The sequence below is a fragment of the Oncorhynchus mykiss genome, chromosome 25, assembly GCF_057628025.1.
Source record: "Oncorhynchus mykiss isolate SJ-2025 chromosome 25, ASM5762802v1, whole genome shotgun sequence".
NCBI lineage: Eukaryota > Metazoa > Chordata > Actinopteri > Salmoniformes > Salmonidae > Oncorhynchus > Oncorhynchus mykiss.
In genome coordinates, this window is record NC_143046.1 from 43156451 (window position 1) to 43171162 (window position 14712).

At 43.9% G+C, this 14712-nt stretch overlaps 1 protein-coding gene across 26 annotated transcripts in view; it reads right to left on the reverse strand.

The window, feature by feature from the left end:
* The window catches only part of LOC110505192 (protein diaphanous homolog 2), a 650263-nt gene that overhangs the window by 312415 nt on the left and 323136 nt on the right, over positions 1 to 14712 (reverse strand). The gene's annotated exons all lie outside the window — the stretch shown is intronic.

The window sequence follows — 14712 nt, forward strand, 5'->3', positions numbered from 1 at the left end:
TGTATATTAAGAGCACCCAAGGTGACAATACATATGAGACCTGTTCACATATGGAGAAACATCAATAGACAAAGGGGTGTTTAACGGAGTAAATAAGTGATGAAAGGACCTTTAACCCAACACAGGAACACACCCATCCGACCAATCGAAACCAAGTGAAGAGACTAGACGTCGGCATGGCCGATTAATAAGGGACGATTTCAAGTTTTCAAAACAATTGGTAATCGGCATTTTTGGATGCCAATTATGGCTGATTACATTGCACTCCACGAGGAGACTGCGTGGCAGGCTGACCACCTGTTACGCGAGTGCAGCAAGGAGCCAAGGTAAGTTGCTAGCTAGCATTAAACTTATCTTGTAAAAAACAATCAATCTTAACATAATCACTAGTTAACTACACATGGTTGATGATATTACTACAACTACTACTAGTACTACTACTACTACTACTAAATTGTGTCACTTCTCTTGCGTTCTGTGTCAGGGTATATGCAGCCGTTTGGGCCGTCTGGCTCGTTGCGAACTGTGTGAAGACCATTTATTCATAACAAAGACCGCAATTAATTTGCCAGAATTGTACATAATTATGACATAACATTGAAGGTTGTGCAATATAACAGCAATATTTAGACTTATGGATGCCATCTGTTTGATAAAATACGGAACGGTTCCATATTTCACTGAAATAATAAATGTTTTGTTTTAAAAATTACAGTTTCTGGATTTGACCATACTAATGACCTAAGGTTCATATTTATGTGTCATTGTTATATTATAATTAAGTCTATGATTTGATATTTGATAGAGCAGTCTGGCTAAATGGTGGTAGGTAGCAGCATGCTTGTAAGCATTCATTCAAACAGCACTTTCCTGTGTTTGCCAGCAGCTCTTCGCAATGCTACAGCGCTGTTTATGACTTCAAGCCTATCAACTCCCGAGATTAGGCTGGCAATAATATAGTGCCCATAAGAACATACAATAGTCAAAGGTATATGAAATACAAATGGTATAGAGAGAAATAGTTCTATAATTCCTATAATAACTACAACCTTAAACTTCTTAAATGGGAATATTGAAGACTCATTTTAAAAGGAACCACCAGCTTTCATATGTTCTCATGTTCTGAGCAAGGAACTTAAACGTTAGTTTTTTTTACATGGCACATATTGCACTTTTACTTTCTTCTCCAACACTGTTTTTTCCTTATTTAAACCAAATTGAACGTTTCACTATTTATTTGAGACTAAATAGATTATTAATTTTGTATCATATTAAGTTAAAATAAAAGTGTTCATTCAGTATTGTTGTAATTGTTATTATTGCAAATATATATTATATATATTGGTTGATTAATTGGTATCTGCATTTTTTGGTCCTCCAATAATCAGTATCAGAGTTGAAAAATCCTGATCGGTCGACCTCTAAAAGAGACACTGCAAAGGATGTCAGTTTCTCGCACATTCATGCATAATACTAATGTAAACCCTGGTCTGCTGAAGTAAGCTTGCAGTAGCAGCTTGTGTATGTGTGTGTGTGTGTGTGTGTGTGTGTGTGTGTGTGTGTGTGTGTGTGTGTGTGTGTGTGTGTGTGTGTGTGTGTGTGTGTGTGTGTGTGTGTGTGTGTGTGTGTGTGTGTGTGTGTGTGTGTGTGGTTGCATGATTGTGTATGTGTCTGCATATGTGTGTGTGAGTGTACATGTGTGTAGATAGTTGACAAACATCCCCTTCCCCAAGGCTCGCTCTGTCAGCCTCCCAAAGCCATGGAGATAATTGTGTTCCCAGTGTAATCCTGGAGAGCGCCACACACTGCTGCTCGACTTAGCACACAGGCAGGCAGGCAGCACACAGGCAACCCACAGAATTAATATCATACGTGTCGTACTCAGAAGACCGGCCCCAATCTGAACGACTGTGTGAGTCAGGGAGATTCCACACGGTATAGGTGACGCCATGTGTCTGACGCCATGTGTCAGCGAATCATCCGTCTTAAGTTGACTTCAGCATGTACGCAAAGTCGCAAAAACACAGACAGACAGACACACGGAAAGACACAGACAAATGTGTACAAGCATGCACACACCAGGTTTGGGGTCAATTCAAATTAAAGTCAGCCAATTCAGGAAATCAACGGAAATTCCAATCCAATGTCTCAATAGACTGAAAAGGACAAGCTATTTATTTCAAACCTTTTTATATTTAGAATTTTTATTTCAAATTACTTCCTGAATTTAGTAATTTTAATTCAAACTTACCCCAGCAAGCACACACATACAAATTAACTACAATCACAGAGCCTCCACTCAGGAATGAGAAACTTCTCTTTAAACAGGAAGGAGGGAGACAGGGGGAAGAAGAGGGGGGGGGGGGGGGGGTAGTGGTAACAGGTGGAGACAATGGTAACATCAGGAGAAGGAGAGAAGAAGACTCCGCCATTTCAGCCCCCCCCCCCCCCCCCACCCTTCCATCCCCTCAAGACGCCTTGTGGGAGCAGAAGCACGCCTAGCCACTAATCATCACAACTCCTCTATTTATTTAAGCCCAAGGTGGGACTCTCCCAGGAAATACCCAGAACAAACAACCAGCTCCCCAGAAAGTATATGCATATTTGAAGAAACAATCAAAGAGGCAAAAACAGCCGGTAGAGAGGAGAAGATGTTGCTAGAGGCGCCAGGCACAACCAGCCTCAGCCTCTTTCCCAGTCAGCCTGTCAACATAACACTTCAGGGAAGATATTGTTTATACTATATACTGTGCTGCTGGAATAGGGAGGTGGAATAGGGAGGGTGATACTATGATCTAACCTCTCAAAACTGGTCTAGAGACAGACCTCAGTTATATTCCATTCTGACATAATGCTCCTCCCTACTAACAACCTTTATATAGATAGATAGGAAGACACATTCTCAAGTGTCTTGTGGATAGACACAAAGCGTAGGAGTGAAACAATGTATGAACTTTTGAAGACCTACAGAGGTATTCAATAATGACCGACCTATAATGTTCTCCATGGAAAATATGGGCCAAAAAAATGATTGCATGGCTGTTTAAGGAAAGAATAATAGGTAAAGGGTTGTAGAACACAGTGTAGAATATACACTCCATCTGGAGGCATTGCATTTCTTCCTGGAAAACAACTGTGTTACAGGAAAGCCTCCACTAAAAAAAACACTGTGAAACTGTAATCCGAGGATATGACTTTAAGAGGCCCTTGATTTCGCAGGGCTGTGAAAAGATACTGTGTCACAGCATTTCACAGTGAATTTATACAGAACATAAATATAAAACGCAACATGCAACATTTTCAATTATTTTACTGAGTTACAATTCATATAAGGAAATCAGTCAATTGAAATGAATTCAATAGGCCCTAATCTGTGGATTTGACATGACTGGGCAGGGGCACAGCCATGGGTGGGCCTGGGAGAGCATAGGCCCAACCACTTATTTTCTGCACTCACTTTTTTTCAAGCAGCATCTGGATACAGCCACTTGGTGCACGTTATTCAAAATACATTAGGTGAAAAGCATCATGACAAGTCCCCTGGTGATGACATCGCGGACCCATAATGCCCCAGGTCAAGAGCAGTGGGCCGGTTGGCCAAGCCTCATTCATGGGCCAAGTGTGTTTTTACTCAGCTTGGTGGCAGGGAATCAGAAACCTTGCTGTGCTTCTCACAGAGACTGAGTCTCAGACAAAGAAACTAGAGGCCCAGAAAAAATAAAACATCAGGAATCACTGATCTCCCCACGGGGATGCCTATATATATATATATGTTTTTTTTTTTTTGCAGGCAGTAACTGGGACAACGATGGGCCATATTGGGGCCCTGGATCCCCCTTCAAATCCCATTCCTCCCTTTCCCCTTTCTGCCAGCTGGATCTCCCACCTGGGTACCTCGCACTCTCGGCGGGACGCTCTCGACACATTCGGCTGTGCCTCAGCTGTCCTCAGCCCCTCCCCCATGCCTGCGGGGCTTGCGGCACCAGCTCATATTAAACGGAAAGCAAAGCAGCACCTCTAATAATCAAAAACAGACACATTCCAAACTTATACTGTCCCATCGTGCTTCTCATGTCTTGCTGGGCTCAGGGTAGAAGCAGCAGCGGTCTAGGTTAGAGGAAGGGATGGTCGCTTCTACCTGGCTGCTTCCTGCTAGGCTACATGTTGACTGATTCAATAATGCCGCACGCCGCAGGTTTCCATATTACTCCATGTGGGGACAGATGGGGCATGGAGGGGGATGTCACAAATTGCCTGCCGGTGTCCAGGAAGTGTGGGCAGGATAACTAAAGGCTGCTTACTACAAGAACAGAAAACTTTCTCTAGATCATGTTTTAAAGATACCAATTCTAAATGGGAAAATTGACCAGAAAAATACTCCTTTCACTAGTCATCAGTATTGTTTCCTGCCCAACATAAAGTTTGCATGCAAATAGAGTGTGGGAATGGAACAGTCCAAGTTTTACATCTGCCAAGTAAACACGTAAAAAGTTCAACATGCCCTCAAGGGTATGGCTTGACAGTGTATAAATCCACTTGCCAGCACCAAACATGTTTTACTGACTGCCCAGTGTCTAAGATGTAAGACTCCAACAATAAGCGCCATCCCTCTCTAGAGCCTCTTATTTGTTAATGCAATCTTCCATGCATCCATTTCTGAAAGAGCTTTGTGGTGGGTGGAACAAGGGGGTGAAATTGGCAGCCAGCAGGTTTGCTGAAGCTGTCGGGCACAATGAAAGCATGGAGCCCATTTCTCATCAAGATGTATCATTCATATGACAGGGGCTGTCAGGCCCGGCACATGATGATAATGCAATCTTAATCACAAATGAATAACAGCGAGAGGCACTGGGCTTTCATTAATTGTTTTCCTTGGCGAACAAAAGTAGCACTTAGCATCTATGCTAGAGCTATTGACAAGATCAGGTGGTAGGTTCATTTGAACGGGAATGAGCAGGGCGGGGACCATGTTGCTTTCCTCCGGTTATGTGCTTAACCAAGCTAGATAGCAAGCTGGGCCTTGTATCCGGAAAAACAATAAAACTAATGCAGATGGCTCGTTACTTTTTTTTTCACGGACTTCTCCGATCAGACACAGAAATCAAAGTTCAGTAAGACATGCTGAGCACTTATAACAGCATAACACACAGCAAATATTTGTTAATATTCACAGCAAAACATGTGCATTGAGCAAGGCCAGATGGACCACTCAGGAAAAGGGAGGTTTCTGGTTGATCTTGACCAATAATGTGTCAGTGTAACATGAAGAACGAGAGTTTCCCAATGCTTTCCTGGAACTCCATATCTTGCAAGGGAGGGAAATGCATACGAGACTGATATCGAAAAGAGAAAACTATTTCCAAATCACCGTTAAATGATAACACTTAAGATAATATGCCAAGATAACCACATGCATGTTAGCCACGGCCCAGTATAATAGTTACATTTCATTATCAGTGGAAGGGGAGTATAGCAGCTTGTTAAGGCCAGTTGAGCCTACCACAGGAGGAAGGATTGAAAAAAAAATACATAAACGACACAAGCAATAGAAAATGATTTGGCCAGTTTAAGATGGCTTGGCGTCTATGTGAGCCTTGTCTGTGAGTTTTGGACCGGGGTTAGCCCTGGGGAGCTCCTAATAACCAGAGTTCTTCCACACTTGGGCGTTCGCTGTGTTTACTGGCCCACAGTATTTCTGCTGGTAGCGTTCCATGAGATATAATCTCCCTAAAGAACGGCCAGAAGGGCCCGGGGCATTAGAAAGCTAAACACTACCACATGTTCACTTCTGGAGACTGAGACTTGTCCGAGGGAGCGCAGCCACCACCAGACGACAACCCACCAGATGACAATGCCCGAGCGATGGGAGGCCTTTGGAAAGTAGAAACTGAAGAAAGCGTTGATGACAGGTGTATGTAAGGGCAGGCTGACATAGAGTGGACCCGACAATGTGGAGTCTGGCTGTCCAGGAGGCAATTTATTCCCCCGCGAATGTGCAATATGCCTGCAAACATGTGCTCTGTCCTCCATCTATCTGACTCACGCTGGGGATTGAGCTACTAGAGCTGCATGCCCCTCTAAAGGAGATGGATTCTGAGAAGAGGAAAGCCATAGCGCTCGGCCGATGCCTGCTTTAGCTGCAGCTCACACATCTCGATGTGTAATACTTAAACATTTCAACGTAATAGAAAAACATACAGATTTATTTGAAAGGATATTAGTTGTTTGGGATGCAGCTGGTTTCTCTAAAGGAATGCTTTGGATATAGGACTATTGTTTTATTGTGCATCTGGCCCGGCCAACAAGGCTGATATGGGGAATAGAAAGGGATGTGTTTTGGCAGTGTAAGTGTAATAGTAGACAGTGCAATTGTCCGTGTCAATGAGTTGACATCTGCTTTTAAATGTACATTCTCTGTTAGATGTTTATAATGTAATACAGTAACAGCTAACAAGTGGTGGTGGTAAGCTTTTACATGGCCATGTAGGACCTATTTTTATGCTGTCTCTTAACAAGAGATCATGTGGTCAAATTGCCTGCGAGTCATTGAGAAGAGTTCTTTCAAATGTCCTGTTAAGTACCCAGAGTGCATATCAAGCATATTAGTGAGTCGTGTTCCAGGGGCTGTTGCCTTTGAAGCGCTCACAATTTCACCCCCGAAAACAGATGTGAAATCTTACACTGAAGACCATGGTCAATGGACAGCAGTGTTTTGTGGATGAGTAAAAATATATTAAGGGAAAAAAAGAGAGAAGGGTGAGTGGACAAAGAGTTTGCAAAATGCCGTTGGCGGGGTATAGAGGTATAGGGTATAGCGAAACAAGAGCTTGGACAATCACACCTTGAGTAATGAGCGCGAGACCTCCCAAAATAGGGAGCACAACTTGAGGTTTGACCAGCGTATTCCAGCTGTGTCCAATTTCTCCCATTGACTAGGGCTAAACAGGTCTATCTATCAAACCCGAAGACAATTTACCATTGGGATATAAACCTTCTCTCTCCACTCCTCCCTCAATCTAGGATCTCAAAAGCATGCTGGCAAACCCTCATTGATTCGAAAAAGACCAGTCAATATAATTTTTGGGGCACAAATTGAATCTGAGCGCAACATAACAAAGACTCCGGGAGCAAGATAAAAGCTTAATGTACATTCCAATTTTGTCAGATCTTTTTTTCTGTGGCTGATCGGTCGAGCACGATTTCTGATTATGTGGTCTGGAAATTTGTGTCTGCAGCAGCCGTCCATCGGACAATCCATTATCAGAGAAGCAATTTGGGCATATCATCAGCGCCTCCTGAGAGAAGCCTGTTAAGAGATGTTGGTAATAAATACCTGTCTGGTGGACTGAATAGGTATAATCAATCCTCGCTCTGAGAGCTGAGTTAGTTAAGCCATTTGTATAACAGCTTCCTTGTTGCCCAGGCTTGACCTTCATAGTGGGAACATTTCGGACCGACTGTCTCACCACTCCCCAAACCCAAGGTGAGGAGGAGCTGCAGCTGGGGGAGAGGTTGTACTCTCATCCATGCAATCATCATCATGCTTAATGACAACAAGGAGTGAGGGAAGTGGCTACTAATGATATTGATGGTAATGGAAATCATGGTGTGTGTGTGTGCGTGCACGTGCCTGCCTGTTGGTAAGCGTGCCTCTGCACGCGCAATCCTACGTCTGCACATGCCTGACTGTCCACATGAACGAACGTGAGTGTTCAATTCAACCGTCACTCTCTCTGAAGGTCACCTGTGTTTTCCCCTCAGCAGCTGGTTCTCGTCGGTCCAGGTCTCACAGACGAGGGAGATAAGAGGGAGGAGGCGGCGTTGAAAGGAAAGAGGAATCTCCCAGTGTGACACACTGACCCATGGCCCAGTAATGGCTTCAGTATGAGGGGAAGAGGAGAGGAGGGGAGAGGCCCAGCCTGGAGACGCAGCTGGGCCTGGAGCGGAGCCCTGTGGGATAACTGAGTGGGATAACCTCCTACTCCATCTCGTGTGTGTGAGAGAGAAACTAATTCATACAGATCTCTGGTTTATGTCCTCTAAACGTTGTTATGTCATTACTCCGACCTGCATGTTTGACCGGGAGAGATGAGAGGGAATGGGCGGGATCGCTAACCACTAACATAGAGGTAGACGTTCAGTATTCATAAATGAGGTTCCTTTACCATACATCAGAAATGGAAATTCAGTCCTGTAACCTCCCATGTTATCATGAAATAATATGAACATGTGATGTGCATGTTGAAGAATCCAGCAACTATTGTTCGAGATTTAACACTGTGATGTCTCAGAATCATCCATCCGTGATTGCTTTCATGGATCGCACTCTTCCAGAGGTTTCATATACGAGTTGCCGGAGCATTACTAATCACACATTCCACCTGGAGGGGATCTGCTGACTCCTACTGCTAAACGCTTATCTCATAGAGTGGGGAATCCGATTAATGGGAAATGAAAACAGTCTTCCACAAAGGAAAGATGGAATATTGCATTACCCACAGTGCTGTTTCAGTCAATTAAAAGATATTACACCGAAAATAATTAGATGGCTTTTGACACAAGAATGAAACAGGTCTAATCTTGGGGAAACTAAATTAAATTAGTATATGAAAAGAAAAAAAGTTGTCTCTCAGTATAAACAAGATTCTCATTGACCCCAGCTTCGACCTCTAATAACTCTGTTATTTCATTTAAGTGTGTTGAGACTTTGATAACTTTGTTGTTCTCTTCCTTCTCTGTCTGGGGGAGCAAGAGAGTGTGGGAAGACTCTGAGAGTGTGAGAAGGCTCTGACCTGGCCTTGTTAGTTGGCCGTGGAGAGAGCTCTTGAGGGCAGCTGCGGATTGGGCATGACAGGAGTTGAGCTCCAGGAACCTGTTCTCCGGCTGTTCTGGGGTAGCCCGTCGTGACCCAATGCACTTGAGCGCCTGGAGAGGCAGTTGCTGATGCTACAAACGGCTGCCCCCAGCGTCCATTAAGCCCAGGCCTTGCCTAGCTGGGTTTAAGCATCCAGCAGGCGAAACGCTGCAGCCTACAGTCGGCTCATGTCACAGCTAAAGGATGGAAAGCAGAAAGCTGGGCCACTTCAAATAGCTGGCAGGATAACTGAGGTCCCAGTAGTCTCTATTACCTCTCCCAGCTCCACAGGCCCAGACCCAGCCTGAGTGCTGAAGTATAGAGAGCAGGGAGAGAGAAGGGATATGTAACAGCTAGCAGAAGCAGGACCAGGCTCACCTTAACCATCTCTGTTTTTCCAACTATGCCTTCAGGATGCAATGACCACACACACACACACACACACACACACACACACACACACACACACAAACAAACACAAATATGCAGTGATACAGCTCTTATTGCAAGCTCATTGTCTCAAACTCTCATTGTCTCTTTCTTGCTCTAACAAAGACCATACTTTTGCTACTGCTAAGTTGAAGTATAAAAGAATAATCCTAAAAATGGTCAACAATATTTGTGTTGATACCACTATGAGCATGACTGATTCTCTGTTTGACTGATGATACTGGTCTGCGTTCTGTACATTTGTCAGCTGACAGAACCTAATCTTCCCCTTTCTATCATGGAGTGTTTTTCTCTCTCTCGCTCTAACATTTTGGGGGATGAAGACATGATGAAAAATGGCGAGTGAACCAAGTGTGAGTGGTCCATTTGTAGTCTGCGCGTTTGGAGTTTCCTATATATTTTTCCTCCTCCTCTCATCACCATCTGATCATGCCTTCTCCTCCAGTGATCCTGAAGCCAAACCACCCTGTGCTCACATAACCCAGCCTAACTACTAAATAAATAATTACTTCTGGGATACCGGCCTCTGCAGCCGGTGTATTGTGTGTCCTTTCTGCACCGAGAGCCTTAATAGGCTCTTAAAACATCACTTCCTGTGGCCGTACGATGTGCTGACACACCAGTTGTGTGACTACCTCCCTGCCCACTTGTTCTACCTCTGTGATATTGAGAGGAGTAGACTTGAGTGTCTACCTGCCGTCATTACCTTTTAGTTCATATTTAGCCACTGGTGTTTTGGCTTAGGAAATACCGCTTTGGCTCTTCAGACTTTTTCTCTATTCAAACAAAAAGTATTGTCAACCAAAGGCAAAAAACCCGGTGGGGTGCAGCTCGGATTTACAAGGTTTATGTTTTAGAAACGTGGTTAAGTATTATCCCCTTCACTTGAAGGTTAACCGATAAGTTGATCCAATTTGTCTACGAAGGTGTGAAAGGACTTAAGAAATACTTCACATGTCTGCACGGGGAAATGTCAAGGTTTGCTGAAGGATAAGGAGGAAGAAAATGACTTCCTTTCTGGCGGAGAGGCTCCACGGTTGTTAGCAGCAATTGGTTTATCCCGGAGAATCAACACCGTCTGAGGCAGATAAGACAGTATAATTGTAAGTCCCCAATCCTATAAAAATAGCAGCTCCAGCTAAAATGCAAGTCTTGCCACACGGCACAAACACATTCGGATCTCCCTGGCTGACGATAAAAAAATGTTGACAACCGTTGAGTGCTGAGTATATTGTTAACCAGCCGGGCTGCAGTGCAAGATTGAGGCTTTAAAGGCTTTGTCTGTGTCAAATCCTGATGACTATTCTTCAGACAGCCTCTCGTCCTACATGCTCTGGTGACATGTAGGTGTCAAAGCAGACATGCCCTGATTAAAGATGTACTATTCAGCATCTGGGGGGAGAAGAGAGAGGTGTTCAGTCGTGAACTGCATTTGAATCCGATGCGTCTGTCAATGTATACCTGCCTTGACTTACTATAAGCAAACTCTTGGGCTCTCGCGCTTGTTTCTCTCCTCTTTTGCTATGCATAACAGATCAAAGAGACATGGCAGTTATGCTCAATCAGTGGACCAACCCAAGAGAGGGGAATGTAAGATGAGGACAAAAATAAATCAGAGCTCGTAAGAACACATGGGGAGAGTGTACTAGGGCCAGAAGTCGCAGTAGGAATGCATGCAGCAGGGAGGCTTATTGTTGTTAGAGAGGGTGCCCTGTTGTGGTGCTGTGGGGTGTGTTCTCCATGTGGGCCATGTGATCGGCTCTAGGTCCTGCTGGTAAAGGGAAAGACATGGAAGGACAGACCGAGAAAAAAAGAGGGAGAGCGAGAGAGAACGCCAGGGCTGATAGACTTCTCATTTGGCCCTCATGGTTTATGTTACTCAGGTCATCCCCCCTGAGGACTTGCATCACAAACCCACATGCTAACAACTCCCCAGCCCTCCTACTCTGCATTAACCACTTCCTGTGAGGCTCCCATAACCAGGCCTGCTGACAGCCAGCCAGGGCCAAAATAACACCTGAAAAAACAGAGACATGATTTTGTGGAAATCACTAAAGAGGAGTCCCAGAAATGAAAAAAGGGAGAGGATGGTGGATGACACCTTGAGAAAAGAATAGAAAACATTTGAAAAAGTAAGAGAGCTCATGCGTCGTTTAACACTAGAACCGCCAAAACGATCAATCTGACAGTTTTACATTTTTTTTATTTGAATAACTTGATTTCAATAACCTTGAATCCACATGTCCCTCTTTTTGTAAATATCAATATTTTACACTATCAGTACTTTGTGATAAATATCATAAACAAAAACTGAACATTTCATCTTCAAAGCGCCATGATGTATGCATTTACTGGTAGAATTGTCGTCGGAGCTCGTCGTCGGATGAGAAATGACCGGACCAAGGTACAGCGTGGTAAGCGTACATTCTCTCTTTATTTGAAAACATAACACCGGGAAAAAACAATGAACACAAACCGAACGTAAAGGTAGTCGTGCAGAAAGCAACAAACAAAAGACAAGATCCCACAAAACCCAACAGGAAACTGACAACTAATATCTGATTCCCAATCAGAGACAATGATAGACAGCTGCCTCCGATTTGTGAATCCTAACCCTAACCAAACAGAGAAATAAAAAAGGCTCTCTAAGGTCAGGGCATGAAAATAATAGCCTACCAAAGCCACCAATCTAATAAACCCATTTTATATACACAAAGACATCCATTCATATTTTGTTTCTGAAGGTCATAAAATAAAAAAAAACATGATACTCAGACAATTTATTTCAAAATAACTAACGATATACGCTGAGTGTCGGGAAGCAAGTTCAGGGAGAGTGTTAATAAAATAAACATAATCCAAAATAAGAAACACTAACAGCATACAGACATGAAACAGAAACAATAACACCTGGGGAAGGAACCAAAGGGAGTGATGGAGTCGAGGTGAGTCTGACGACACACAGGTGCGCAAGTGTGCGCCATAACGCGCAGCCTGGTGACCTAGAGGCCGGAGAGGGAGCCCACCTGACAATAGGCGAGGCGCGGGAAACCTGTCAGTCCGGCAGAGATGTGGGAGCATGGCGACCTAGAGCGCCGAAGAGAGCATACGTGATGGTACCCGCTCCCCGGCGCGTTCGGCTCTAGCCGCAGGACTCCAAACAAAGGGATGATCCCGGGGATCAGGAGCAGACAGGTCACCCCTGTTAATGCGCGGGAACCTGACAGACCGGCTGAGGCAGGGGAGCCTGGCGATCTGGCTGGCATGAGAGCCTGACAAACTGGCGGAGGCAGGGGAGCCTGCCGATCTGTCAGAGGCATGAGAGTCTGTAGCGGCTCCCGGACCCAACGTTATTCCCACCGAAACAAAAAACACTCCCTGATGCTTCCCTTTGGTGAAGTGTCATTATGCAATGATATGCACTGAGATTAGGGCAGCAAGTTCAGGGAGTGAGTGCTTTAATAAAATAAACATAATCCAAAACAAGAAACACTAACAACACACAAACATGAAACAATGACACCTGGGGAAGGAGCCAAAGTGAGTGGCATTTATAGGGAAGGTAATCAGGGAAGTGAAGAGTCTGACGACGCGCAGGTGCGCGTAACAATGGTGACAGGTGTGCGCCGTAACGAGCAGCCTGGTGACCTAGAGGCCGGAGAGGGAGCACGCGTGACAATAACATAATAGCATGTTTTGAGTTGTATTTATCTGTGCTTAGTAGCCGAGGCTATATGGATGCGCCATTCCAATGAAATCATTTAGCAGACATCACACGCTCATATTCCCCTACCCTACCAAAGTCAACACACACATATTTTACAGTAAGAATCAAGTCTCTTTATTTCTCAATTTGATCAATAATAATAGTGTTACCCATCAGACGATTCTCAATGTAATATTGTCTTTAGGCCATTATTATTCTTATTATATGCGTGAAATGAATTCCAATATAGTGTAGGTGTAGATTGGATGAGCCAGATGTTGTCTTACAGTCAGAAAATACACTATCATCTTATTTTTGTATTTACAGTCTATGGGCTTCTGGATCAATTAATACACTGATGTCCTGAGGTTTGTTATCACTCATTTCAACTAAATTAATGCATTCATTTTGCAATGTATTATTTATGGGATATTTATTATACTGAAATATCAATGGTCAGAATGACAGTCTAATAGTTATGAAATTCATGTGCTCCGGGTGTTAAAACATCCTTCATTACGGCTTTGTGTAACGACTCTCGTGGGTTGAAGAAGGAGACCAAGGTGCAGCGTGGTGGGCGTTCATGATATTTAATAAACTGAACACCGCAACAAAATAAAAAAGTAGAAAAGATGAACGCGCACAGTTCTGTATGGCAACAAAACAGCTAAACAGAAAATAACTCAAACGGAAAATCACAATTTATATATGATCCCCAATCAGAGACAACGATAGATTGGGAACCACACTAGGCAAAAACAACGAAGAAATAGAAAACATAAATTATCCCACCCGAGTCACACCCTGACCAAACCAATCATAGAGAATAAATAAGGATCTCTAAATGCCATATATTTCTGATTTGGCTTCCACCGACGTCGGAGTCTGTCGTTAGATGAGGTTAGAAGTGCAACATTGATTATGGTCTCCCTTGTTTGGTTCACTGACAAGCCTTTTAGTGAAGCTTAAGGAGCTTAATGAGTTAAAATGACAGACTTGCACTTCCGAGCAGCCATTAGGGTGCAGCAACCGCTGCTACTGTCGTGCCGGGTGGGACTTTTGATTCCCGCTCATGCTGAAGCCTTGAATGCTGTGCTGGTGGGATTGTAAAATAAAGGTTTGACCTCCACTGCATTGGAATTAGGGGTATCGATGTTCCAACCCCACTCTCAGCGGGCTGGGTTATGAGGTCTTTGCAAGACCTGCTGCTAATACCTCAGTCTAGATTACTCTTGGATTTCTGTGTTAACCCATGGCAGTAAAAGGGGCGATGAAGGTTCAGAGACTGCCACTTAGTGCTCTGTTTTGCCTTGTAAAGTGCAGCCTCTGGGCCAATGGAGAACTCCAGCAAAAAAAAAAAAAAAAAAAAAAAAAAATCACAGAGCCAACATGGGCTAATACCCGTTTCTGTGTTACTGCTCCACACGCCCATCATCATCCGAAATCATTGGGTTACCGCTGGCTATCTCAATTACGATATTAAAGGACATGTTTATTTCACCTCTCCAACTCTCTCGTTCACTCCCTCTTTCTCTTTAGGGGAAAGGGTTGACTTACTCTGACTCCAGGTACAGAGTCTTTTGTAGTGGCTGTCCCAGTGGCTTTGGAGAAAGAGTGGCTTCCCAGAAAAAAACTAATCCATAAACATCATCAGGTTACAACCAGACCTTTACGAGCAGGCCTCGGGTCAATGCTGGACCAG